A 25654-nucleotide genomic window follows, 5' to 3' on the forward strand; every position below is an offset into this window, starting at 1 on the left:
AGGGGTCACTCATCTCCTCCGGTGACAACTGCCACAGTCCCCGAGTTGGCCTTTGTTTCGATCGGACTGCCCAAGGGGGATGCCCGCGCCAGGTCGCGGCTCCGGGCCACTGCGCAGGGGACCCGCGTCCGGACCACCCCCTTCCCCTCCTGCCGCCTCGCTTCTTGGAAAGTCCGGACGGAAAAGTTTGCAGAGTGAGCCCCATTCTTAGATTCGTAGCCAAGCGAGAGGCGGGAGAGCCCGAAGGGGAGGACCGAAGGAGCTGGGAGAGGAGAGAGAGGCGCGGCCTCAGCGCGCGAGAGCGTGGGAAGGAGGCGGCCGCCCTGGAGGGGCCGCCGGGCGGGCGCGGAGGGAGGCGGGAGAGACGCGCAGAGCGACGGCGGGCGGAGCGGCACCCCCGGGCGCCAGAGCGCAGCCCGTGGCCGACGGGCGCGCGGGGAGGGGCGAGCGTGGCCGCGGACGCCGCTCTCCGACCGCCCCGCCGGCCCCGCCGACCGGGCTGCGCGCGCCGCGCCCGCCCCGAGCGCGCCGCGGCCCCGGGCGCCGGGGACCCGCGCACCGCGCACCCTCGCGGGGCGCCCCAGGAGCCGAGCCCCGGGGTCGCGGCTCCGGCGGACCCTTCTCCAGCAGGTAAGGGCGGCGGCGGGCGCCGTGCGCGGTCCCCGGCGCGGGGCCCTTGGCTCGGCAGCCTGGCCTCCGGGTCCGGAGGTCGGCGGGGCGACTCCGGGAGGGTGCGGGCTGCTGGCACCTGCGTCGCCGGGTCCCCAGCCGGAGTCCCAGGGCGGAGCGGGGGGCGTGGAGAGGAGGCTGGCGGTCGGTGTGCGGCCGCGGAAAGCCCCCGAACTCCGGACCCAGCCCCGGAGACGAGGACCTGGCAGTCGAGAGCGGCTGGAAGCCTCTCGTTGCCGCGGGAGGTGGGAGGGGCGGCGCGGTCCCCTGCACGGCCACTCCTGGGGGGCGGCGGGGGTGCGTCCTCTTTCTCTTTTTCTTCGGGGACGGAAACGAGCGACTACTTCAGAGAACAAAGATGTGGGAGTGAAGGAGGGCCCCCAGGCTGTCGCCTCTTCCACTGACCTACTGACCCCTGGCCGCGACCCCCGCGGGACGGTGTCAGCTCCATTGTCTTAGAGGCCCGGCGGCGACAGGGGGGCCAAGTCGGCGGGTGGCGCCGGTACCCGCCCCGGGCTCTTGGTTCGTGGCTCCTGCTTCCCTTGCCGCTCCCGCCCCATCTTCCCTGGCTGGGGGAAACGACACGGTCTGTGCAAGCGCTGGGTTTAATTGGTCCCTGGTATACCCCCCAAAAGGTGATGGAGATGATTTTCATCAAGTTCTCTCAGCATTTCTGCCGCTTATCGAAAAGCTGTAGCTACTCACTCGTGGCTCAGACCTCTGTTTGAGGGGAACGATCCAAGGGCATTTAAATTGGGTGTTCAGCGTTTGTCACTCCAAAGAATTGTTTAGGCATTGGAGGAGGAGGGGTTGTCTTTTGCTCAGCAGGGCCAAGAAAACTTAGCTGCTGTGAATTAGCCAGAGCAGTCAATGGGCAGAAAGGCAGGCGCGCAGGGCCGTCTTTATCCTCCCAAGTGCAAACGCTCCGGGAACCGCTGATTCCTCCCTGAGTGGTAGCTTTCTTTGAGAAGCTCGTGAGATGTCTGGAATCTCTGCTCAGGTGAAAGTGAAAATGTCTTGCACACGTTTGCCTTGGGTTCTTGGGGGGGACTTATGAAGTCGCTACAGTCCATCCATGAATTTCCTAGTGATTGCCTTAGAATCAAGAGGAAGAACGACAGACTCCAAAGTTGTCCGTGAGATCCTAAAAACAAAGCCATGGGACTGAGAAGGGAGCAACCACAGACCCACCTGCCTCTTTATGGGATTACTGCATAGCTGCCAGACTAAATTAAATTTTGCTCTGGATATGTTTAAAGTCTTTGAAGGTAATTTGTCATCCTTGGGTTAAGGGTCCTCCAGAACCTGTCTGTTTGTCTGTGTGAAGTTGTTTGCTTTATTAAAATTGTACAAACATATGCGACATGTACTTAACATTAGCTGCCATGGTCCCTAATCACGTGATCAACCTGTGTGTGCGCATATGAAGTTACAGTTGACGGACTTTTGGGAAACCAGAATGTATGCCATTGCTTTAGAGACAGTACTGATATGCCCCAGGGATATATTACTTGCTATAAAAATCGTTCGGAGTGTGATGTTTATTTATTAAAGGAAAAATAAGTTTAATCAGTACGATTTTATCTAAAGGGCATAATAGTATGGTTGAGCTTATCTATGTCCTGTGAAAAGTGGGAGAGTGAAATGATTTGTTTAGTACACACTAAAATAGCTAAAGTATGGGCCTCTCACTGCTGTGGCGTCTCCCGTTGCGGAGCACAGGCTCTGGACGCACAGGCTCAGCGGCCATGGCTCACGGGCCCAGCCGCTCCACAGCATGTGGGATCCTCCCGGACCAGGGCACGAACCCGTGTCCCCCGCATCGGCAGGCGGACTCTCAACCACTGTGCCACCAGGGAAGCTCGCTAAAGTATTTTTTAAATTGAAGTATAGTTGGTTTACAATGTTGTGTTAGTTTCAGGTTTATAGCACAGTGATTCAGTTTATATATATATATATATTTTTTTTTTCTTTTTTCAGATTCTTTTCCCTTAAAGGTTATTACAAAATATTGAGTATAGTTCCCTGTGCTATATAGTAGGTCCTTCTTGTTGGATATCTATTTTATAGATAGTAGTGTGTATATGTTAATCTGAAATAGCTAGTTTATTTTGCACGTGCAATTAATACTTTAAAGGTTTGTTTCCTCTGGTCTGAGAATGCTTGAAGATAACAGCTCCAGTAGCTACTGGGCCAGGCCGGGCCATTAATGTGATCTATGGGTAAATCAGCACTCCTGCAGATAAAGGAGAGTGTCCACTGAATATAAGCCCACTGCAGAGTATGAATGTTCTTGAGGGAGACTGAATAAAAATAGAAACCTTTCCTCCTCCTTAAGAAATCAAACAATGAAATCTGTTGAGTAAAACCGTAACACCTATAATGCATATGTGATCGTATATTATACAATCGTATATGTGCGTACCTATATGTATGTACGTGACTTGCAGATCATTAAATTTGTTAAAACATTGGCATACGTGACAAAAGATATTGCAATAGAACTGGGATATTTGAATATGATGTTTCTTTGAATTTGAGCCTGTAGTTAGCTTAGCACCTCAAGTGTGTCTGCCCCTTTGGGGTCTTATCACCAGGGCAAATCCTGGCCATTGACAGCTCATGTTTATAGAATGAGAAAACGCCGGGTGAGAAGGAACTTGTAAGATGACCTGCTCAAGCCCCAGTGCTACAAATGAAAAACAGGAGGCCCGGAGGACTTGGGTCATTTTGTTCAAGATCACAGAACTCGATCTTGGCAAGGTTACTAGGCTTTGCTCTTTCCACCGAACAGGAGTGTCTGTCAGGTGGGAAGGTAGAGCGTTTGTAGATGGTTAGTGTTTATGTTAGTGATCTCCGTCCCCTCTCCTCACTCCTTTCCCGTGTTTCTCCTTCCAACCCTTCTTCTGGCCAGTCCTTTGTTCTGTATTTTCTCTGTACTAGGAATAACACACTGTTCTGTAGGAATTCCGGAGAGCAAAGAGTGAGCATGTCACCAGAACAGGAAAACCTTTAAATGAAAATTATTTATTCAGATTAAAAAGGCGTACAATTTACCCATGTGGGCCAGAAACAAAAACAAAAACAAAATCCAAGTGGTAAGAAAGGATAATTTTCTCCTGAAATGCCTGGAGGTGAGGAAGCAGTCATAGGAAGTAAAGTGTCTTCTCCCTTAGAAACTGAGATACTCATGGTAATAACATGTGATCATTTTGTAGGATGCTTTTCTGCGGAAGATCTCCCTTGACCCTCACAACTGCCCCTGGAAGGATGCGCGGTGGGCGTGGTCATTGATTCTACATTTCCTATTTCAGATCTCCGAATAGCATTCCTTGTCCCTTGTAGAGGTGACCCCAGGCAAAATTGGGTGCCCTTCCAGAGCTCACCTACAGGTGGGCAATTATGATGTTGTAAGTTTGCCTTCCTCGGCTGGCTCTGTTTTCACCTTCCTGTCCCAGTCGCGGGCCTGGGCTGTGGTCCTCAGTAAGAATTCAGTCAGTGCCTTTTACGTTTTACACAGGATTTCAATACTTTATGGACAATCGTGTTAAAAAGAACTCTTTTAAATAGCTGGGTCTTTATAATTTCTGCAACGTGTTTTATTTCCGTGGATGTGGAGGAAGCTGGGGCTGCGTGTCTGCATCACCCCACCTCATCAGAGTTCCTTCCTCCACCCTTTGCCGTTCAGCTTCCACACGGGCGCTGCTGCCGAACCTGTGCCCGCGCCTCTGTCGCGCTCAGCGGCCGGCATCGGACAGCCACGTCTCACCTTTAGCTGCGCCCGGTTGCTCTGTGTCTCCTTCCCTGGCTCTGCTTTCCTTGTCCATCTCCTCATGACGGTTCTTCCACGCTCTCCCTTTGGACCTTTGCTTCTCCTACATTCCATGTTGCACGAGGTTTCTCCTCCATCCTCTACAGGCATGTGGCCGAGCTCCAGACCTGCAGCCCCGATCCCGACTTCTTTTTGTACTTTCAGACACGTGTCTGCCTGCAGGACACCTCGCCCAGATGGTCCGTCCTTCCTGGGTGTTCCACACCACGTCTGACTTCACTTGTCCGCCCTGGGGTCCACAGTCTCACCGTCTCCACGCCCGCCTCTGTGATTCCTGGGCTTTCTTTCCAGCCCTGGCGGTGGAAGCACCATCCAGAGTCTCCTCATTTATTCGCTCTTCCCTTTCCCTCCCCCGACTTCCCACGTCAGTCCTCAAGTCTTTACAATCTACCTCATAAGTATTGCTGAGATTAAGCGTCTCTGTTCTGACCTTTTATGACCTTTTAGCCAGGGCTTCGTCATATGCCACACCTGGGCTGAGGGTCGGTTTCTAATTCATCCTCCTGCTCTAGCCTGTCCCCTCGCATCCAGTCTTACAGATGCGGGCGGTGGTTTACCATAAATGTGGATTTGGCCGTGAGACCTCCTGCTGAAAAGACCTCAGTGGTTTCCTGTCACCCACCCTGTGGCACGTGTGCTCCTCTGCATGACCTCCATCCTCCTTCTTGACCCCATCCTGCCCACCCTCCAGCCACCTCTCAGCTCTCCTGACTCACCTCCCCTGCCGGGACCACACCCAGCCGCCTGTAGTCCTCCACGGGGACCTTAGCATTTCTTAATGCACAGACTTTATTCGTGCCCCTTCATGCTGGGAACGCACTGCTTCTCGCTTTGCTCAGCTGGAGTCAAATCCAGAACATCTTCCCCCAGAAAATCCCACCCCCCAGATGTCGCTCTTTCGACCTCTCCTTACTGCAGATGCATCTTGTGCTAAAGTACTAGGGAAGAACCTTTTGTATTCTGTTACAAGTTCATTACTAAAGGGATGTTGCCTGTAAGCTTAAATTCTACCTACCGGCCCGTCTCTGGGGACCCTGTCTCTGTTTAGCTCACAGGAGACATCCTGACCAAGCTCACCCGTGAAGGGCCGCAGGCAGGAAGCAATGAGCACATCCCCTCCAAAGACGGATCAGGAAATGTTTGACTCTCCTCCCTCCCCTTTTAGTATAAAAGAAGCCTGAATTCTATCTCAGGCCAAATGGTTCTTTGGGACACCAGTTCACCGTCTTCTCTGTAGGCTGGCTTTCCGAATGAAGTTGGTATTCCTTGCCCCAGCAACTCATCTCTCGATTTATTGGCCTGTCCTGTGGCAAAGCAGTAGGAACTTGGACTTGGTAACACTAATTCTGAGTGCTGCCCACCCTGGCTGGATGTCTGACTTAGTGACTTCCTTATTCATCTCTGTGTGAGTGTCTAGATTTTGTAGATGTTTCGTGAATGGGTATAAGCATTGCACGTGGCAGGAGGCAAGCTGCCTAGAAACGCCCTTGGGAGATTTCAGCTCCCACAGCGCGCAAGCTCTGATCACGTGGAACCTCATCCCACTTTTTTTTTTTTTTTTTTTTTTTCGGTACGCGGGCCTCTCACCGTCGTGGCGTCTCCCGTTGCGGAGCACAGGCTCGGGACGCGCAGGCTCAGCGGCCACGGCTCACGGGCCCAGGCGCTCCGCGGCACGTGGGATCTTCCCGGACCGGGGCACGAACCCGCGTCCCCTGCATCGGCAGGCAGACTCCCAACCACTGCGCCACCAGGGAAGCCCCTCATCCCACTTTTTACTGCAGCTCTCCTCTCTCCCGTCACCCCACATCCTACCCAGAGAGACCCACTGATCTCTCTGACTCTCGATCTCCTTCACCTTCCCATGAAAATCATCTGCTCATTTTACAGATAAATCAGAAAAGAAAACCCAGAGAGACCGAGTAATTTATTCAGAGTTGTACCGCTAGCTTGTGGGAGATCAAGTTGCATAGAAGTTTAATTATTAAACCTTGTGCTCTTACCAGTCAGCAAAATCCAGGTTCTTTCTCCTTAAGAGAAAAATATTTTTTTTTCCTCTTTAACAAGTGCCTTATAGGAAACCATCACAGCCAGGGGCAACAAACTGTAGCCCAAGGGCCAAATATAACTTGTGTCCTGCTTATGTACAGCCTGTAAGCTAGACACACTGTTTATGTTTTAAAGGATAGTAAAAACAAATAAACAAAAAACAATAAACCAACAAAGGATGTGTGGCCTACTGAGACCCTATGGCCCCTGTAGCCTAAAATGTTTGCCATCTTGCCCTTTGCAAAAAATCTTTGCAGTGTCTGTTCTAGAGGAACAATGGGACCTGAAGTGTAATTACTCAAATTTATGTGCAAACTGACTCTGGTAAATAATTGTAATACCAGGAAAAACTAGACACATTAACATAAGTTGATTTATTGAATTTTAAGAAGAAAAAATCAAGGCATAACCCATACCTTATTCATATGGTTGAGATCGTGTATTTATTTCTTCAGCTTTTGATGCTTCTCACTTATCCATGAATAATTACCATGATAGACATCACTAGTATTAAGTAATGTTGTTAAATCAGATAAGTCCTCATAAGAACCACTGTGTGCATTTTTGGTTAAAAAATATGATCGTAGGTATGGATAAGGGTGAGTTTGATGTTCAAATTCTTATAAGAGGAATTGAATTATACATAAAAAATGGATATTTTTTATAATTATAATTCCTTGTATGTATGTATATTCCTTTATGAATATCCCTTTTTCTATAAATAAAGTGTTGAATGCATTCTTTTTCATTTTATAACTGGAATTAAAAATAAGCTTGGGAGGTTAAAACCTCTAGCCTGTGGCACTGTGTGCCTTTAATGAACACATTTGAAATATTAAATAATCCCTTTATGAATGATAAAGTCCTATTCAGACTTACTCATTTTCTTTCTAATTTAGATTCTTGATTATAAGCAGCTCAATAATATGTGATTGGGAGTCCCTGGGTAGAAATCATTTCAAGAACTCCTAAATCTTCTTTTAAAAAGTGTATTAATATGCCTATTATCTTTATAATTTGGAACAGCAAGTCATTCACTTTACATTTATTTCAGTGATTTAAAACTAAATGGAAAAGCAAGACAAAAGAACTTTGACATGAGGAAGAAAGAAATTTAGTTGAACAGAGTACTGTGAAATATTTCATATGGTTTTAGGTTGCTATTTTCACTTTATAGCATGTAGAAAGGAATAGCAGTGTTTCAGAGTGGACCTGAGATACATGATTTCTCAGGAAGGGGTTTGCTGAAGCTATAGATACGTGACAGTTCAAATAAGGATGGTAAACAGAGTTTTTCTAATATAGGGCGTAACAGAGGCATTGAGGCACGAAATCGCAATGTAGTATAAATGGTCAATAAGAGGGTGAATTTGAGGTGAACAAGCATATGTTGGAATTCCAGTTCTACTTCTCCTTCTCTGGGACCATGTATACATGTGAAAACCCTTTCTAGGCCTCATCTGTGAAATGGGATGAGCAAAGTGCCTGCATTGTAGGGTTAAACATGGGACTAAATTAGATAAAAATTTCAGTATCTCCTTAGCTCAGGGCTTATCACCAAGCAGGACTTCGTGAACTGCAGGTTCTGTTAGCCTGCCGTGGAGAAGACTTTAATATATTAAGTCTTCTGCGGAAAGTTTCATTCTGTGAAAGTCTAGGTTACTTTAAAAAGTTTGAGTTGCCTTCTAACAAGCTTGCTGTTGCGAAATCTAAGTAATGAGAGGAAGTGCTATGGTGGACTTGATTATGATTAATAAATAAGAACTTGTTGGTGACAGAGATAATTTTACTTCTTCCTTTTCAATTTGGATGTCTTTGATTTCTTTTTCTTGCCTAATTGCTCTGGCTAGGACCTTCAGTACTATGTTGAATAGAAGTGATAAGAATAGACATTCTTGCCTTCTTCCTGATCTTAGACGAAAAACCTTCAGTTTTTTCACCGTTGAGTATGATGTTAGCTGTGGGCTTCTTGTATATGGCTTTTTATGTTGAGGTAATTTCCTACTTTGTTGAGCATTTTTACCATGAATGGGTGTTGACTTTTGTCAAGCGCTTTTTCTGTGTCGTTTGAGATGATCGTGTGAATTTTATCCTTTGTTTTGTTAATGTAGTTATTATATTAATTTACTTTAATGTATTGAAACATCTTTGCATCTCAGGAGTAAATCCCATTTATGGGATGGTTTATTATACTTTTAATGTGTTGTTGAATTCAGTTTGCTGGTATTTTGTTGAGGATTTTTACATCAATATTTGTCATGGATATTGGTCTGCAGTTTTCTTTTTTTTGTAGTATTTTTGGCTTGGTATAAGGGTAACACTGGCTTCAAAAAATGTTCCTTCCTCTTCAACTTTTTGGAAGAATTTGAGAAAGATTGGCATTAATTCTTCTTTAAATGTTTGGTAGAATTCTCCAGTGAAGCCATCTGGTCCTGGGATTTTCTTTGTTTGGAGGTTTTTGATTACTAATTCAATCTCTACTAGGTAGAGGTCTGCTCAAATGTTTTGTTTCTTTATGATTCAGTATTGGCATGTTGTATATTTTAGAAATGTATTCATCTACTAGGTTATACAATATTGGCATGTAACTGTTCATAACAGTCTCTTATACTCTTCTTTATTTCTGTGACATTAATTGCAATATTTCCTCTTTCATTTCTCATTTATGTATTTGAGTTTTCTGTTTGTTCTTAGTCTAGCTAAAGGTTTGTCAATTTTATTGATCCTTTTAAAAAACAACTCTATTTTTCCATAAATTCTTATTTATTTATTTATTTATGACTGCGTTAGGTCTTTGTTGCTGCGCGCAGGCCTGCTCTCTAGTTGTGGTGAGCGGGGGCCACTCTTTGCTGCAGTACGCGGGCTTCTCACTGTGGTGGCCTCTCTTGTTGTGGAGCATAGGCTCTAGGCATGTGGGCTTCAGTAGTTGTGGCACATGGGCTCAGTAGTTATGGCTCGAGGGCTCTAGAGGGCAGGCTCACGGGCTCTAGAGGGTAGCTGTGGCGCATGGGCTTAGTTGCTCCACAGCATATGGGATCTTCCTGGACCAGGGATTGAACCTATGTCCCCTGCATTAGCAGGTGGATTCCTAACTGCTGCGCCACCAGAGAAGTCCCCAAAAAGCAGCTCTTCGTTTCATTGATCCTCTTTTTTTCCCCATTCTCTATTTCATTTATTTCTGCTCTAATCTTTATTATTTCCTTCCTTCTGCTAATTTTTGGCTCAGTTTGTGCTTTTCTTTCACCTTAGTTCCTTGATGTGTAAAGTTATGTTGTTGATTTAAGATCTTTCTTCTTTTTGAATGTAGGTGTTCACTGCTACAAACTTTTCTCTTGGTACTGCCTTAATGCATCCCATAGTTTTGGTATGTTGTGTTTTTGCTTTTATTTGTCTCAAGGTATTTTCTAATTTTCTTTGTGATGTTTCCTTTGACCCACTGGTATTTCAAGTGTATGTTGTTTAATTTCCACATATTTGTTAATATTCCAGTTATTCCTCTGATATTGATTTTTTAGTTTCATTCTGTTTTGGTCAGAAAAGACAATTGGTATGATTTCCATCTTCTTACATTTGTAAGACTTGTTTTGTGGTCTAACATAGTCTAATATGTGATCTATTCTGGAGAATGTTCTGTGTGTACTTGAGAAAAATGTGTATGCTGCTCTTGCTGGGTGGAGTGTTCTGTATCTGTCTGTTAGGATGTATTGGTCTATAATGTTCAAGTGCTCTCTTTCCTTGTTGGTCTTCTGTCTGGTTGTTCTAGCCATTATTGAAGGTGGGGATATATTAGTCAAGGTTATCCAAAGAAACTGAACCAATGGGATAGAAAAGGAGATTTTTTTGTTAGGAATTGTCTCATGCAATTTGGAGGCCAAAGAGTCCCATGATACACCGTCTGCAAATTGAAGGACCAGGAAAGCTGGTGGTGTAATTCATTCTTAGTCTGCAAGCCTGAGAACTCGGTGAGCAGATGGTGTAAATCTCAGTCCAAGGGCAAGAGGAGAGGAGAGGAGCTATTTCAGCTCAAACAGGTATGTAGGAATAAGGGATGAATTCCTTCTTCCTCTGCCTTTGGTTCTATTCAGGTTCTCAAGGGATTGGATGGTGCCCACCCACACTGGGGAGGCCATCTACTTTACTGAGTCTACCAAGTAAAATGCTAATCCTATCTGGAAGGAGCTTCACAGACATACCCAGAAACAATGTTTAATCTGGGAACCCCATGGCCCACTCAAATTGACACGTAAAATTAACCATCACACAGATATTGAAATCTCCGGCTACTTTTGGGTCACTCTTCTTCATGAAATCCTGTCCAAGTTTGCTTCTTATTCTGTCAAAGCCAGTGTCTCTGTGGGCGAATAAGGGCTGAGGCTTCTTGCTAATGTCACCGCCTTGCTAATGTCACTCCATAGACTGGAGTTTAGTTTGATTTTAACAAGGCATCCGGAAAACTTTCTTGGGTTTGACAGAAGGCATCATTGCCCTGATCGACCGTGGCCCATATCTGTGAACAGGGGAACATGGTGAGGTAAGGGAGGCTGAACTGAGCCAGGTTGCCTGCAGAGCAAAATAGTTAATTGACTAGTGTCAGCTTTGGGCAGAGATCAACTTTAATGAGACATAGTTGGAGAGATCTGATAATTACAGGAAACATTCTAAGTAGAGGATTGATCAAGGTCGGATCATTAAGGAGTAGGAGACGGAAATGGAATCCCAGACAAACATCAGTCGTAAGATACACAGACAACCTGAAAAGAGCAGAAGTCGCACTAATGCAGAAACCAGAGACAGGTATATGGCTGTTATATAAACACTGCAAAGTAGGTATAAATCAAAAGAAAAAAATGGCTTCCCTGGTGGCTCAGTGGTTGAGAGTCCGCCCGCCGATGCGGGGGACGTGGGTTCGTGCCCCGGTCCGGGAGGATCCCACGTGCCGCGGAGCGGCTGGGCCCGTGAGCCATGGCCGCTGAGCCTGCGCGTCCGGAGCCTGTGCTCCGCAACGGGAGAGGCCACAACAGTGAGAGGCCCGCGTGCTGAAAATAATAATAATAATAATAAATTTATGTTCCCTCTACCCTATGGAAATGTACTGTTTTTTATTGGAGTATAGTTGATTAACAATGTTGCGTTAGTTTCAGGTGTACAGCAAAGTAATTCAGTTATACATATGTATATAATATATATATATACACACACACGTGTATTCTTTTTCAGATTCTTTTCCATTTTATACATATATATATTCTTTTTCACATTTTTTTCCATTGTAGATTATTACAAGATATTGAATATAGTTCCTTGTATTCTACAGTAGGTTCTTGTTGTTTATCTATTTTATATACAGTACTGTGTGGAAACGTACTCTTAAACCTTGGTGTATACCCCTCCGTAACATTTTCTGTATGTTTGGGTGTGTATGATTATGTATACATGTATGTGTGCAATGTGAGTGCATATAAATCACCATTCATTTCACTCTTTTTTGCACAGTACTCACTTGGTTTGGGTGCAGTTAACCCAAATCAGGCTCTGGAAGTAGACCATGATTGGCTTTGGTTTATCAGCATAATAATACTAATAGTGTTCTGCTTGCTCTGGCGATTTTCCAGGGTTAAGAATGTGATCCAACCAAGTGTGGCTCAGGACTTTTCTTCCATTATTGAGAGCAAGCTCCCCGCCCCCAATCCCAGACTCTCTCCCAGCCTCTCTTCCCCACGGACACACATTGTCCCACTGTGGTCATTGTTGCTATCATGACAGAAACAGCCTATGAATAAAGCCACCACATGACAGAGCAGAATTTGAATGAGCTGAGAAAGGGGCTTACACCATGATCATACAGCACCTGAAACACACCCCTCACCACATACTACCTCTGACCTAGAATATTTGTGGAATATAAAAGAATGACCATTCTAATTAATTCTTTTAATGTAGTCCTAATATATTTTGACAATTACAACACTGTAGAGAAAAGGCATATATCAAGAGTATAACAAATTGACAAATTTAACATACTTAACAAATTATTATTAGGTAAACTCATGTATCTGAAAATAAACTATTGTAAGCAACTCCACTACTCACTGCCCTTACTTTTATGGTATTTATTTCATTTTCTCTTCTGTATAGTTTTATCGTCTCTGCACACCTGAACACCGTGGTTTTCTTCAGACTAATTGTGAACTTTATGTGAATGGAATCATTGATGTTTGTTGCATGAGTTGTAGGTTATTCAGTTTCACTGATGGATATAAGTTTTCTTAGGAATGTACCAGAATGTATTTATCTATTCTAATGTTGCTGCGCTTTGGAGTTTTAGTTTGCAGTTTGGGTGTATCATGAGTGATGCTACTCTGGTTAGTCCTGGCATGTCTCCTAGATGAATGGATGATGTATACCTAGGAGGGAAGGGCTGAGTTATAAAAGTGGATATTTCATATGATTTAGATAAACATTTTAAACATCTTGATAGGTTGATATATGGGGCCAAGGGTAACAAGGGAGAATTTATCAGGCAGAATTGTAAGCCTTTTTGGTGGATTCCACATATCAATGGCACAAGTTCAGAATGTCAAAGACATGTCCTGTCAACAGAACATTTGGAATAAATATGCGAGTGCTGGTTGTCTAATGCTCAACATGTGAGCCCAGTGTCACCAGGATGAATGCAGATGTGCTATAGAAATTGAAACTAATATCTAATGTCCTAAGTAGATGCATTCACATCCTGAGTAGTGTATTCATTGCCGGGGGTCTTATATAATTAAGGCTTTGACAAAAGCTGGAACATATACAGAGGAAATAAGCTAGACTGGTTAAACCTGTATAGAGCAATGGAAAAGTTTATCCTGGGAAGGTTTACCCTAGAAAAGGGCAGGGAGAATGTTGAACCTTTCATGTAGAAAAACTATTATTAGACCTGTTTTGTTATCTCTTGGTAGTCAACCTTGGACCAATGGAAAGGATGGAAGAAGATTGTATTAAGGCATACTCCACATGCCTCATAATTTAATGTAAATATGAGCTCTAATAAATCCAAGGAAAGGAAAAGACAATTTTCAAACCTAGGGAGCTCACTATCAAAACAGTTTCAAACAGAAATGGGAAGAGCATCTCCCTAGAAGTCTCAATGTCCTGAGTTTAGATGATGGCTCTTTAGAGTCTTCTCAGTATATCTCCCTTTCAAAAGAGGCAGGAAAAATTCACAGCCCCCACCAGGGAAATCCTGGGCAACCTTAAATATCCTGTGAAAGCATTTCTCTACAACTTGAACAGAGAGGTATTTCTTACCCCTGAATTACAGCTTCCATTTACTATATGTAATGTGACTGAGACAGCTGCACCTGTTTTGCCTGTGAATAATTATTACTTGAAAAAGGGATAAAGTCAAAACAAAGGAAAAAGTAACTCCTAAGGGTAGACACATTAAAAAAAGTTGTGCAAAATCATATTCCATAGGGAATAACCATTTATGGGACCTTCTTCAGAGCTCTCGCTTACTTGCCTCAGAATCATCTTGATTGATAGAAGTAGGAATTACGGTGGAGGGGGTTCGTAGTGAGAAAAAAGACTGTTAGAATCCAAGATGCTTTAGAAACTTGGTGAATATTTTTCTAAGACACTTTAATAGAATTACAAATTTCTATCAGGTCAAAGGATGGACATGAACTTAGTGTGTGACCTCAGATTGGTGTACTTAAAACAAGAAACACTATCCCTGAGCAGTTCGGAATAGATGCTGCCTCAAAAGTGTCAAGAAAAGAGAAGGAAAAAGAAATCCTATTGCTTAAATATCTTTATAGTCTCAAGATATCAGTAGCATATTAAGTTTCTCAAATCTGCATCAAGATCATCTTACCAGAGGCAAGAAGCCCAGGTTTCGCACTGGTGAGCACAGAATAGTTTAATCTTGCACAGCAGATGGCTCCAGGTCAGTGGCCAGTAACAATTTGTAACACACCAATAGTGCTGTAAGGAAGCCGGCTCTCTCCTCGGAATGCAACCTGCTTTATAAAGACAAAACAGGCTGCTGACTGTTCTGTAGGAAAGAAATCTATCTCCTTCCTTCCTTCCTTCTCTCCCTTCCCCCCTTCCTTCCTCCCCTCCTTCCTTCTTCTTTCCAAGCTCTGGACTTAACTACACTTCATTTATTCTTGCTTGGGTAAATATACTCCATATATAAGCACATTTATGAATGGATATCATATACAAATTTCAACAATGTAAAAAATAGTAAAAATAAGATTTATTTGGCCAAAATAAGCAATATGTAAAATCTCTCTCCTCCCCCGTGGCCTTTCTTTCTCTCTCTCATACACACACATATATCAGGGAAAAAAACAAAACAAAACAACTTGTACCCAAAGGCCAAATCGTTTCTTAATAGTTTATAAAAGCTATATCATAAATGGACATTATGTAAAAATAATAATGGGAAGACCATTTCTGAGATTCAAAGAAAATGTGCTATAGGGAAAGGCTCTCTTCTCTCCTCTTTCCCTTAAAAGAAGGAACTGGCAATGTTGGCATTACATAAAGAAACTAAAAATACAAGTTGTGAAAAATTGAGCATTTGTACATTTTAGTACAAATCTGTTTTTAATAAAGAATTTGATTTAATAAACCACGTCTAAAGGAAGCCTACCTTTTGTGCTTGAGTTTGTGACTCTGGGACCATCAGTTTACAAGGTAGAACCTTCCTAGAATTTTGAGAGTATTGTCACTGGGGAAATAAGATAAGTGAGAATAAAGCCTTTAACATATTCATTTTCAGTAGTTTTCCATTTCTCTTTCCTTCCCTCTCTTCTTTCTTCCCTCTCTCCCTATCTCTACGTGACCTGGGGCGAGTCGCTTAATATCATTGTGTCCTACTTCAGAAAGTGCGTATCATAAGATCTGTCTGGTCTGCTTCAGTTTTAGTGAGAATCAAATGAAATGATGCATGTGAAAGTCATTTTCAAGACTATAATGTGCGCTCTATGTACGTACATATCTATATTTATTACTATTATATATCTCTATAAGTAAAAACACGAAATGATAATCGTAATGAATCCCTAGATCACTTTACTTGAGAAAAATATAATTTGTGTTTGTGAATAAAGGTATTAGTAGACTATATTATTTGGATATTCGAATTATTTTTTATATCTGCATTGTATTTTTTAAGAACTTTGCCAGTAGGCACTCATGTGGGGCAATTAATCATCTTGATACCTTGAATTGATAAAATACGGCACACTGAACAAAGTCAGTGTTTGTCAAGGAGAAAACTTAGCTAGTAAAAACCTATCGAGAATATGATACATTTTTATAATTCTATTAAATTATAATATACATCAAAACTTTCCTCAGTCTCAGATACGTTTAAGTCAATAAACTTTTAACACACTCTGTGGTATGGACACGTTCAATTCATAAGCGTAGAAGACAAATTTACAATAGCCAAGACCTGGCAGCAACCTAAATGTCCATCAAGAGAGGAATGGATAAAGAAGGTGTGGCACAGACATACAATGGAACACTACTCAGCCATAAAAAAGAATGAAACAATGCCATTTGCAGCAACATGGATGGACCCAGAGATGATCATACTAAGTGAAGTAAGTTAGACAGAAGACAAATTTCATGTGATATCACTGATATGTGGAATCTAAAATAATGATACAAATGAACTTATTTTACAAAACAGAAATAGACCCAGAGAAAACATAGAAAACAAACTTATGGTTCCCAAAGGGGAAAGGGGGGGGGAGGAATCAATTGGGAAATTGGGGTTAACAGATACACACTACTCTATATAAAAGAGATAACCAACAAGGACCTACTGTACAGCACAGGGACTTATACTCAGTATCTTGTAATAACCTGCAATGAAAACGGTCGTGAATCAGTTTGCTGTATACCTGAATCATTGTAAATCAACTATACTTCAATAAAAAAGAAGACAAATGAAATTTCAACCGGATAAAAGTGTGTCTTTTCAGAAGTAAAGCTATTTCAGGGGCCGTAAGCATTCTTTCTCCAGCGATCACTGGCAGCAGATGCTCTGACACGCCTCTTCCAGTCAGTAGAGGATTGGCGTTGATCAGGCTCTGAGCCTCTGGACTCAGTTTCCTCTGTGTAATGGGTGCGTCCCCTGTGGCATGCATGCTCCCCACCCTCATCTCTCATTCCTCATCCCTCCTCATCTTGCTGTCCCTCCTCTCCCTTCCCTGCCCTCCCCTCTCTCCTCCTCCTCCTTTCCCCTTTCCTCCACTTTCTCTCTTTCCTTCCCTTTCTCCTTTCTCCAGTGCCCGTAGCCCTATCGTGCCAGCTATGAGCTCCAACCAGCACGAGGCATGTTCTCTGACCTTCTGGAATTCACACTCTGTACGGAGGGATGGGGACTGAGTGGAGGAGACGTCAAGGCAACATAGGAGGATGTGCTCCAACAGGAGTGGGGTAGATAGTGAGTGCCAGAGAGACCCGGTAAAGGGCAGATCAGTGAGACTGGAAGAGACCAGGGAGACTTCTTGGAAGTACTGTGGGTCTCCTGAGATGTGTGAAGGACAGATAGAATTAAGTTACATGGTTAATAAAAGTGAAGTCAGTCAGAAAGAGAAAAACAAATACCGTATGCTAACACATATATATGGAATCTAAAAAAAAAAAAAGGTTCTGATGAACCTAGGGGCAGGACAGGAATAAAGATGCAGACGTAGAGAATGGACTTGAGGACACGGGGAGGGGGAGGGGTAAGCTGGGATGAAGTGAGAGTGGCGTGGACATATATACACTCCCAAATGTAAAACAGATAGCTAGTGGGAAGCAGTTGCATAGCACAGGGAGATCAGCTCGGTGCTTTGTGACCACCTAGAGGGGTGGGATAGGGAGGGTGGGAGGGAGACGCAAGAGGGAGGAGATATGGGGACATATCTATATGTATAGCTGATTCACCTTGTTATAAAGCAGAAACTAACACAACATTATAAAGCAATTATACTCCAATAAAGATGTTAAAAAAAAGGTAAGGGTTACATGATAAGATATTGTCATTTACTAACTCTATTATGCAATTCAGTGTTATAATGCAAGTAATGCAAACAATGAAACCTCTCACAGAGATTCCTGCTGATTTTAATTGTCTGAAAGGCTTATTTCTAGCACAACTGTCTTTTCTAGAAGAGTTGTTTTTCAGTTTCTTCCATCTTACTCATAATTGGCTGTAACATGAATGCAGTTAGGTGTCTGCACGCCACTTTACTCCCATCACCTTTAGTGCAGCTGCCTGGTAAATAGCACAATTCAAACTGATAACTGTCCTCTTTATGTCTGATAATCTGCCTCTGAGCCTGGTATTTGGGATCTTAAGTAGTGTTGCTCATAAATGTAATTGTATTTAATGATCTGTTTTATATAAACACAATGGTTTTTCCTTTCTGTGAGTAGTCAGCTGAATTTGAATGTGGACAAATTAAAGAAAAGAAATGTGAGCATTGCACATTTCAAGAAATGTTCCTATTGTTGCATATATTTCCTGCTTTGGTCTAGATGTACGTTAAACACAATTTCATGATTATTAATCTCAAAGAACATAACTGATGCAGATTTATGTAAATGTTTCTTTGTAGTTTCGCCAACCTTTCTTCTCAATAGAATATACCCAGCATTGTATACAAAAGATGCTAAGTAAATGGTTATTAATTATTTTTAGAATGTATAAGCAAAATCAGAGTCATGCAGGGGAGAAGAGAACAAACACATACAGAGACTATGTTGCCCAGTTACTGATGAAGTACTGAACGGGTACTAATACTAATACTGATGAAGTACTGAAAGGGTACTAATACTAATACTGATGAAGTACTGAAAGGGTACTAATACTAATACTGATAAAGTACTAAAAGGATGGTCTTTTTAATCTGTGTGCCCCGATGTAGCCAGAACTGGGCCATCATTTTGAAGATGATCAACTTCTTTTGATCATCTTCATTTTGAAGATGATCAAATTCTTTTCCATCCAGAAGTCAGTGACTTCTCTGAACTATGTGATCCAAATAATGTGATCCAAATAACTCTTGCCTCTGGCAAGAGCACTCCTACTTGCTTACTGGATGAACAAATGAATAGATAAATAAATGACATTTAATATCTGTGACGTCTTTTCTCCATGGATTTAAAACTGTACTTCAGGAGTGTTCAGTTCTTGTATTCAGCCCGTAACAGTGTGTCTAAAAAGGTCCCCATCCTTCCCCATCCTTTCTATGTGGGAATCATCTCGACGGAAGATGAGATTCAGTGCAGACCATGAGACTTAGTAAGGTGAATGCTGGGAGGTTGGGAGTCTCAGGTGTAGTGGTCACAATGATGACACAGCTGTCGTGTCTGGTTGAGGAAAGTCGGGAAGTCTTGACAGAGGAGATAGAATTTGAGAGTTGAAGAATGTGTAGGAATTTGGTGAACATGAACCTCAAACGTACCTTTTCTAAAAGGAAGCTCAGTTTTCTAACTAAACTTGCAGATGCTTCCGAATTCCCTAATTCCATTCATGGACCAATGGAATCTGGGTCTCCTTGCTCCTGCATTATACCTACTTAGACCAGGAATCTCATAAACAGCTTGTGTCTTTTCCCTCCCTTCCATTTCCACTGCTGCTGCCCCGGGTCAGGCCTTAGCTCCAGAACGGTGGAACTGGTGTGGCTGGTGGTCTCCTGTGATGCCCCTGAGGTTGTCATCTTCCCTTCATCATCCATCCTGTACCTCACTACCTGATTCAGCAACTTGGTACCAGTTGGGTCATTACTCTACAGGCCCCAAACCTTCTGTATCTTCTCACTACCTACCAATCTTATTCAAGCTCTTTACCCCAGTGAGCAGTCAGATCTTTTCACAGACTGACCTCAGCCTACACTTCGGAGCTCAACATTGAGTTGGGTTAAAGAAGTTCAGCCTGGGAGTGGACTTCAGACGTCGGGGGATTTACCCTCTCCCCACCACATGCACGCGTCCTTCGACAACATTCCAGCTGAGTGGTCCTGTCTTATTTCTCTCCCCTGTTCTGGGAACTTTGCCGTCACACAGCTGACCTCTGTTCGGGACCATTTCAAGCATGTGGCTGTGCTTTCCCACTTCCGCTTCTTTGTTTATACCAATGTTAAGTTGTCTTCTTTCAAGCCACCTTCGCCCTTGCTGGCGTTTACCCCATCATTCAAGTCCTGGCTCTCCTGCTACTTCCACTATGGAAAATGACTGTGGCAGTCAGATCATCGCACCTGAACCAAGGATTGTGCCATGGTGACCAGGGAGGGACAGATGACCAATATAAGTGGAATGATGGACTAAAGATTGAGATGGTAGTAGAATATAGGAGAATAAAATAAGTGGAATTTAGATGTAAAGTTTTTGTTGAAGGGTGACTATTTTACGTATGATTTATTTTTTATTTTTTTTATTTTTTATTTGTTTGTGGTATGCGGGCCTCTCACTGTTGTGGCCTCTCCCATTGCGGAGCACAGGCTCCGGACGCGCAGGCTCAGTGGCCATGGCTCACGGGCCCAGCCGCTCTGCAGCATGTGGGATCTTCCCAGACCGGGGCGCGAACCCGTGTCCCCTGCATCAGCAGGCGGATTCTCAACCACTGCGCCACCAGGGAAGCCCCGTATGATTTATTTTTGAAAGTGCAAAGGTGATTTTTAAAATCAACTTGCCTGTGTTTGATTATTTCTGATTTCAAGATAAAATGATCGCCCTACCCTATAGTTTGTAATTTTAAAACTAAATGAAAAAGTCAACCTGCTGTACTATGACTAGTCCAAGTGCAGACATGAAATCATAGAGAGGGGAGGTCCCATGTGAGGACCACGGGTGCACACACAGCAGGCATAGATGGTACCCCTAGGTCCCATCGAGAGCCCCGATCAGAGCCACCTTAGGACACCGGGAGACAGAATGGGAATGAATTCAGGTGGTGCAAACCAAGCTTCCCCACTTCATTCACTTATCTCATCAACACATTTCACAGGGAGCATTGTTGCCTCAAAAATAGCATTACTTAACATATATGTTAGGAAACAGCCTGATAGCTAAATTATTTGGGTTGGCCATGTTTGCAGTAATCAGTGTTAGGCATTTCTTGTTTATAATGGAAATAATGAACTGGATGAAATAATACCTTTGATTGAATCGTGTGAAAGTTGTGCTCTGTTCACAGTCCTTGGACCATGTGGGGAAGTTGTCACGTTTTATGATTTCGTTTGAGCCTTAGTTTGAATGGTGTTTTGTCCCAGTCTCACAGTAGCCTTTTATGGTTTGTACTTTGCATCTAAGGAGGCCACAGGATGAGAGAGAGGGGCTCTCCTATAGCCTCCAGTCCGGGCCTTGCCACCAGCTGGCCAGCTGTGGAACTTTCAGGCACATCCCGATCCAACTAATGTTTTCTGATCCTGTAGAAGCAGCATCCCTAGAGAAACGTAACGTGGGAAATTCATTAGCATCTAGGATTACTACCTCAGAGTGTCTCAACCTGGCAGGATCGACATTTTGGACCAGATTATTCTGTGCTTAGGGCGCAGTGCTGTGCATTGGTGGGTGTTTAGCAGCGTCCCGGACTCTACCCTGGATGCTAGAAGCAACCCCCTCCTTTTAAAAACGTCTCCAGGCGTTGCCAAATATTTAGGGTTCAAAATCACCCTCAGTTGAAAACCACTGATCTAGATATTAGCACCAACTCCATCATCTTCCTTTTATTACGCTGAGCGGCCAGCTACTTTGTGGAGGGCACCTACTCAGTGCATCACCTTGCGATTGCTTTAGCATGCTTCCTAAGTTTATCTTATTAGAGGGACTTTAACAAGAATCCTGAAACTAAAATCCATACATTTATAATTCCTTCAGTGAGTGGATTGCATGTAACGAATGATGGAGAATTAATTATTTTTTACCCATTTTACACATTTTCTGTGTGTATTGAGCACACGATGCCAATTTTTTCCCCCCTTTTAAAGTCTGGCAGCAGACACTAGCCTTCATCTTCCTACGACTGATTTTTCTGGGGGGGAGGAGAGGGACAGGAGTGACACCAGCTGGTGAATGCAGATTAATTACAGATTGTTTCCCTCAAAAAAAGACACACATGGATTACCAACCTCTGATGATTTTGGCAGCTGTTCCTGCCCTTTTAAGATTACCAGTAACTGAACAGATACTTTATTCTTTTTCTCCGAAGCGTATGTTGCAATTTGGGGGGATTTGGACACTGGAAGCTTTGTTGCAGATGCCACATCTAATGAAAATTTTAAACTTTACATGCAATTGCCTCGGAAACCCACTATAAAATTTATTAACTCCTAACATTTTGGGAGTGCTTGAATTTCTGCTAAATACAAATGTAAAAATATATTTCAAAAAAATACTGGATTAGTATTAAAGCATCTATGTCTTAAAAGTAGAAAATTTTCAGAGAGGTGAAGTATGATCTTTCCATTTATATTGGATTTGAAAAAGAGTGATCTCAATAAGTTAAGTGACCCTTAACATGTGTTGTGTTCATGGCAGCATTTTTTGGGGAGACATTTCCCCCCTCCAAATACTGTTCGCTTGCTTAATGGCTTAATTGCATTGAAGTAGAGTGTTTCAAAAAATGCAGATGGTTAAGATAAACAGGATCTTTGCTAAACTTATATTACTATATTAATAAATCTTATAAATGAAATTATTTTAATTTAAGTTGTATAGTTGAAAGGAAGGATACTATAGTCTTGAAAATGTAATCTACCTACCATTTCCAATTTTTCACTTCCCGTTTACTCCTCAATACACCAAATTTGAATTTTGGTCAAAGTGTTTCCTTTACTAGTCCATTGAACATTCCTGTGAATATTCTATTTCACTTCTGCCTTCCTTCCCTAGTCACCATGCTGCTAATTTCTACAGTTAACATCCCCTCTGATATTTCACTTCTCTCACGAGGAAGCAATATAGCGTCAGGGTTAAAAGCACGAACTTACTGTCAAACTGCCTGGATTCACATCTCCCTTCTGCAACAGGCTGGTCTTGGAAAAAGCCATTACAAGGTGTCATCTTGTTCTCTCACTGACAATTAAGGTCAAGTTATTAAATTTGGATGGCGTGACAAAATATCGCGAGATCACAGATGGTGAGTTAGTTATCATGAGGTTCGGGAATAAAATCAACCTTCGATGACAACATGGCTCCTAACTTTAAGCGAACAAGTACAGCTTTCAAAGGCAAATGTCCAACAAATATAGCTTCTTATAACAAGCAACCAGAAATACAGTCCTTGGAACTTTAAAACTATCTAAACCTATTTTTCAGTATCCATAGGAAAACTGTTTTTCCCATTGCAAACAAACTGAGTTTCTTTAGAAATTCAAGTTTTCAACAGCAAGTGACAGATTAAGTGTAGAGTCAACTTGAGTTTAACCAGCAAGTAAATTTTGACAACATTTTTCTTATTTTTCAATAAGCTGTAAAAGATAATGTGTGCTTTGTTTCATCAAATTTCCTGTATCAATATTCTCTCAATTCTTTTTCTAATGCTTCCTTTTGAAATATTAATTAAGGCCTGTAGCCTCTGGCTTCAGTTATAGTTTTGAGTAAACGCCGAATCAAAGGATATGGGGCTTAAGTTTTCCATTTCCATACACAGTCATTAAAGAGATCATTTAGTACAGATTCCTGCAGGAGCTCAAAATTGTTTGGCAGCTTGAATTATACTGTATAATTATACTGTATAATCTATGTAGCCTGACCGCTCTAACATCTACGTGATAATAGTCTATGTCACGAAAAGGATTCTTTGAACAGGACAGGGCAGTTTCACTACTTATTCATTTCATTTGTAAGGATTATTAACATAGGAATCAGTTCGGTAATAATCCTGTTTGCTTTGCCCGCTTTATTTAAAAACAATTTTTTTCAGTCGGTTTTTCTAAAATCTATGTGTTAACAAGTGTGCCAGTGAAAAGACTCTTTGAAACTGAGGGTGTTGGTTTTCCTAATTATTCATGGACTTCCAAAATATGCACCTTGTTTTATGATTTCCTTGTATTCCATGTGTCTCTAGAGTAAACACCTCGCTACAGTGACCGTCTGCTCCTTGGGAACTGATTCCATTACATTAAAAAAAAATTATTTTATTTTTGGCTGCGTTGGGTCTTCGTTGCTGCACGCTGGCTTTCTCTAGTTGGGCGAGCGGGGGCTACTCTTCATTGCGGTGCACGGGCCTCTCACTGCGGGGGCTTCTCTTGTTGCGGAGCACGGGCTCTAGGTGCGCAGGCTTCAGTAGTTGTGGCGCGCAGGCTCAGTAGTTGTGGCTTGTGGGCTCTAGAGTGCAGGCTCAGTAGTTGTGGCTCACGGGCTTAGTTGCTCCGCGGCATGTGGGATCTTCCCGGACCAGGGATCGAACCCGTGTCCCCTGCATTGGCAGGCGGATTCTTCACCACTGCGCCACCAGGGAGGCCTCAAAACAAAAGATTCAAAAGAGTGTTTGGACTCAAAAGGACAGGTCCAACTGGAAGGAGTAGGTTGAAATTGCAAGGTAAAGAGGACCTAATGTAGAAAGTGAGGTCCCTGGAAAAATGGAAGATACAGGATTCAGAGCAGCAGAGGCCAGGACCATCGGCCTACGATTGGAGGAGAGAATCTTGCTTCATTATAAGTGGGAGGAGAAAGGAGAAGAAAAAGAAGGTGCAGGTTGGGTTACAGATTTGTTGGTGGAAATGTGAGGGTATTCCCATCTGATGCTTCCATTTTCCTCTTAAATGATGAAGCATATGGTTATCCGGTGAAAGTGACTGGGTATGCTGGTGTGGGGGACTCAAGGTATGCAATGGAGGGGACTTCTATAGATATGAGCAACTTACACAGGAAGAAATTGGGCCTGGACCAAAGAAAAGTCTGGTCTTTTTCCTGACTCCTGGGATGTAACCATTAAACCCTTGGAATTTCCCAAAAGACTGGAGTGTCTTGGTTTTAATGTCTTTGGTGGGCCCCACGAGCCAGACCTGACAGTTTATGCTACTGAATGACCATGATGGGACTGGCCACCCCACATAGACCTTGGGTGGGGCCTGGCCATGCCAGAGAGACCACTGTTTGGTTGGTGCTGGGGGCTTTGGGGATTAGCCCACCCAGAGACGGAGTTCAACCGGATGGGCAATAAGGCATCAATAGTGCCTTTGCAATGAAGCCTCAGTGAAACTCTGGACACCAAAGTTTGGGTGAACTTCCTGGGTTCACCTCATGTGCTTCTTATGTGTTGCACATGGATTCTGGCCATGTAAGGTATCCCCGAGGACAGCGGAAGCTCGTATTAGAATCCTCCCAGGCTCTGCTCTGTGTATCTCTTCTTTTGCGTGGTTCTTATTTGTATGCTTTCCTTGTAATAAATGGAACCGTGAGTATAACACATTTCAGTGAGTTCTCTGAGTCCCTCGAATGTATTTTCAAACCTGGCGAGGTGGTCCCAAGATCGCCGTGGAGGAGGGTCCTCATCTGGTGGCTCCCCGTCGTCCAAGGTGGTGGCTCCAGCTCCAGTGACCGATCTTGCGTTCCAGCTGTCCCGATGAAGGGACGCAGGCGAGAAGGCTACCTCCTGAAAATGGCATTCATCATTTTCTCTTACATCCCGATGAGTGGAATTTAGTCTGTAATTTCACCTACAGCCACAAAAGACAGTGGGAGGTACAGTCTTGATTCTAGGTGGCCATGTAGCAAGCCAGTACAGTATTCCGGAGTTGAATTACTTCACCAGAGTTTCGGTTTTCGAAGACCAGAACTGTGCCTTGTTCTTCTTTTCTGTACGTCCAGTTGTTCCCAACAAAACACTGAGCACACTTCAGGATTTTACTTGATGCTGGATTAATGGTTTGATTTGCCTTGATACCCTCTCTGTAGAACATTTGCAGTAAGAACCTTTTTAGAGATGTCAAGCAAGTACAGCAAAGCCTCACTTTTGTGGAACTCTATGTGTTTACCGTGTGTGTGTGTGTGTGTGTGTGTGTACTTACTTTTTTGTTGAGTGCAAGAACATTGCTAGACTCAGCAATTTACAAGAACCAATGGCATCAGAACATACGGTGTAGGCCAAGTGAGAGTAGC

The 25654-nt window shown here is 43.2% G+C and overlaps 1 protein-coding gene across 4 annotated transcripts in view; it reads left to right on the top strand.

Moving 5' to 3' along the window:
• Positions 1 to 544: 544 nt before the first annotated feature.
• The window catches only part of MYO16 (myosin XVI), a 537770-nt gene continuing 512660 nt past the window's right edge, over positions 545 to 25654 (top strand). For 3 of the 4 annotated variants that reach the window (XM_067016255.1, XM_067016250.1, XM_067016252.1), the window contains exon 1: positions 545 to 630. The gene's annotated coding sequence lies outside the window, so the exon portion shown is untranslated. The remainder of the gene's footprint in view (positions 631 to 25654) is intronic. The other variant, XM_067016251.1, reaches the window with a different exon arrangement.

This window comes from Kogia breviceps, chromosome 16 (genome assembly GCF_026419965.1).
Source record: "Kogia breviceps isolate mKogBre1 chromosome 16, mKogBre1 haplotype 1, whole genome shotgun sequence".
NCBI lineage: Eukaryota > Metazoa > Chordata > Mammalia > Artiodactyla > Physeteridae > Kogia > Kogia breviceps.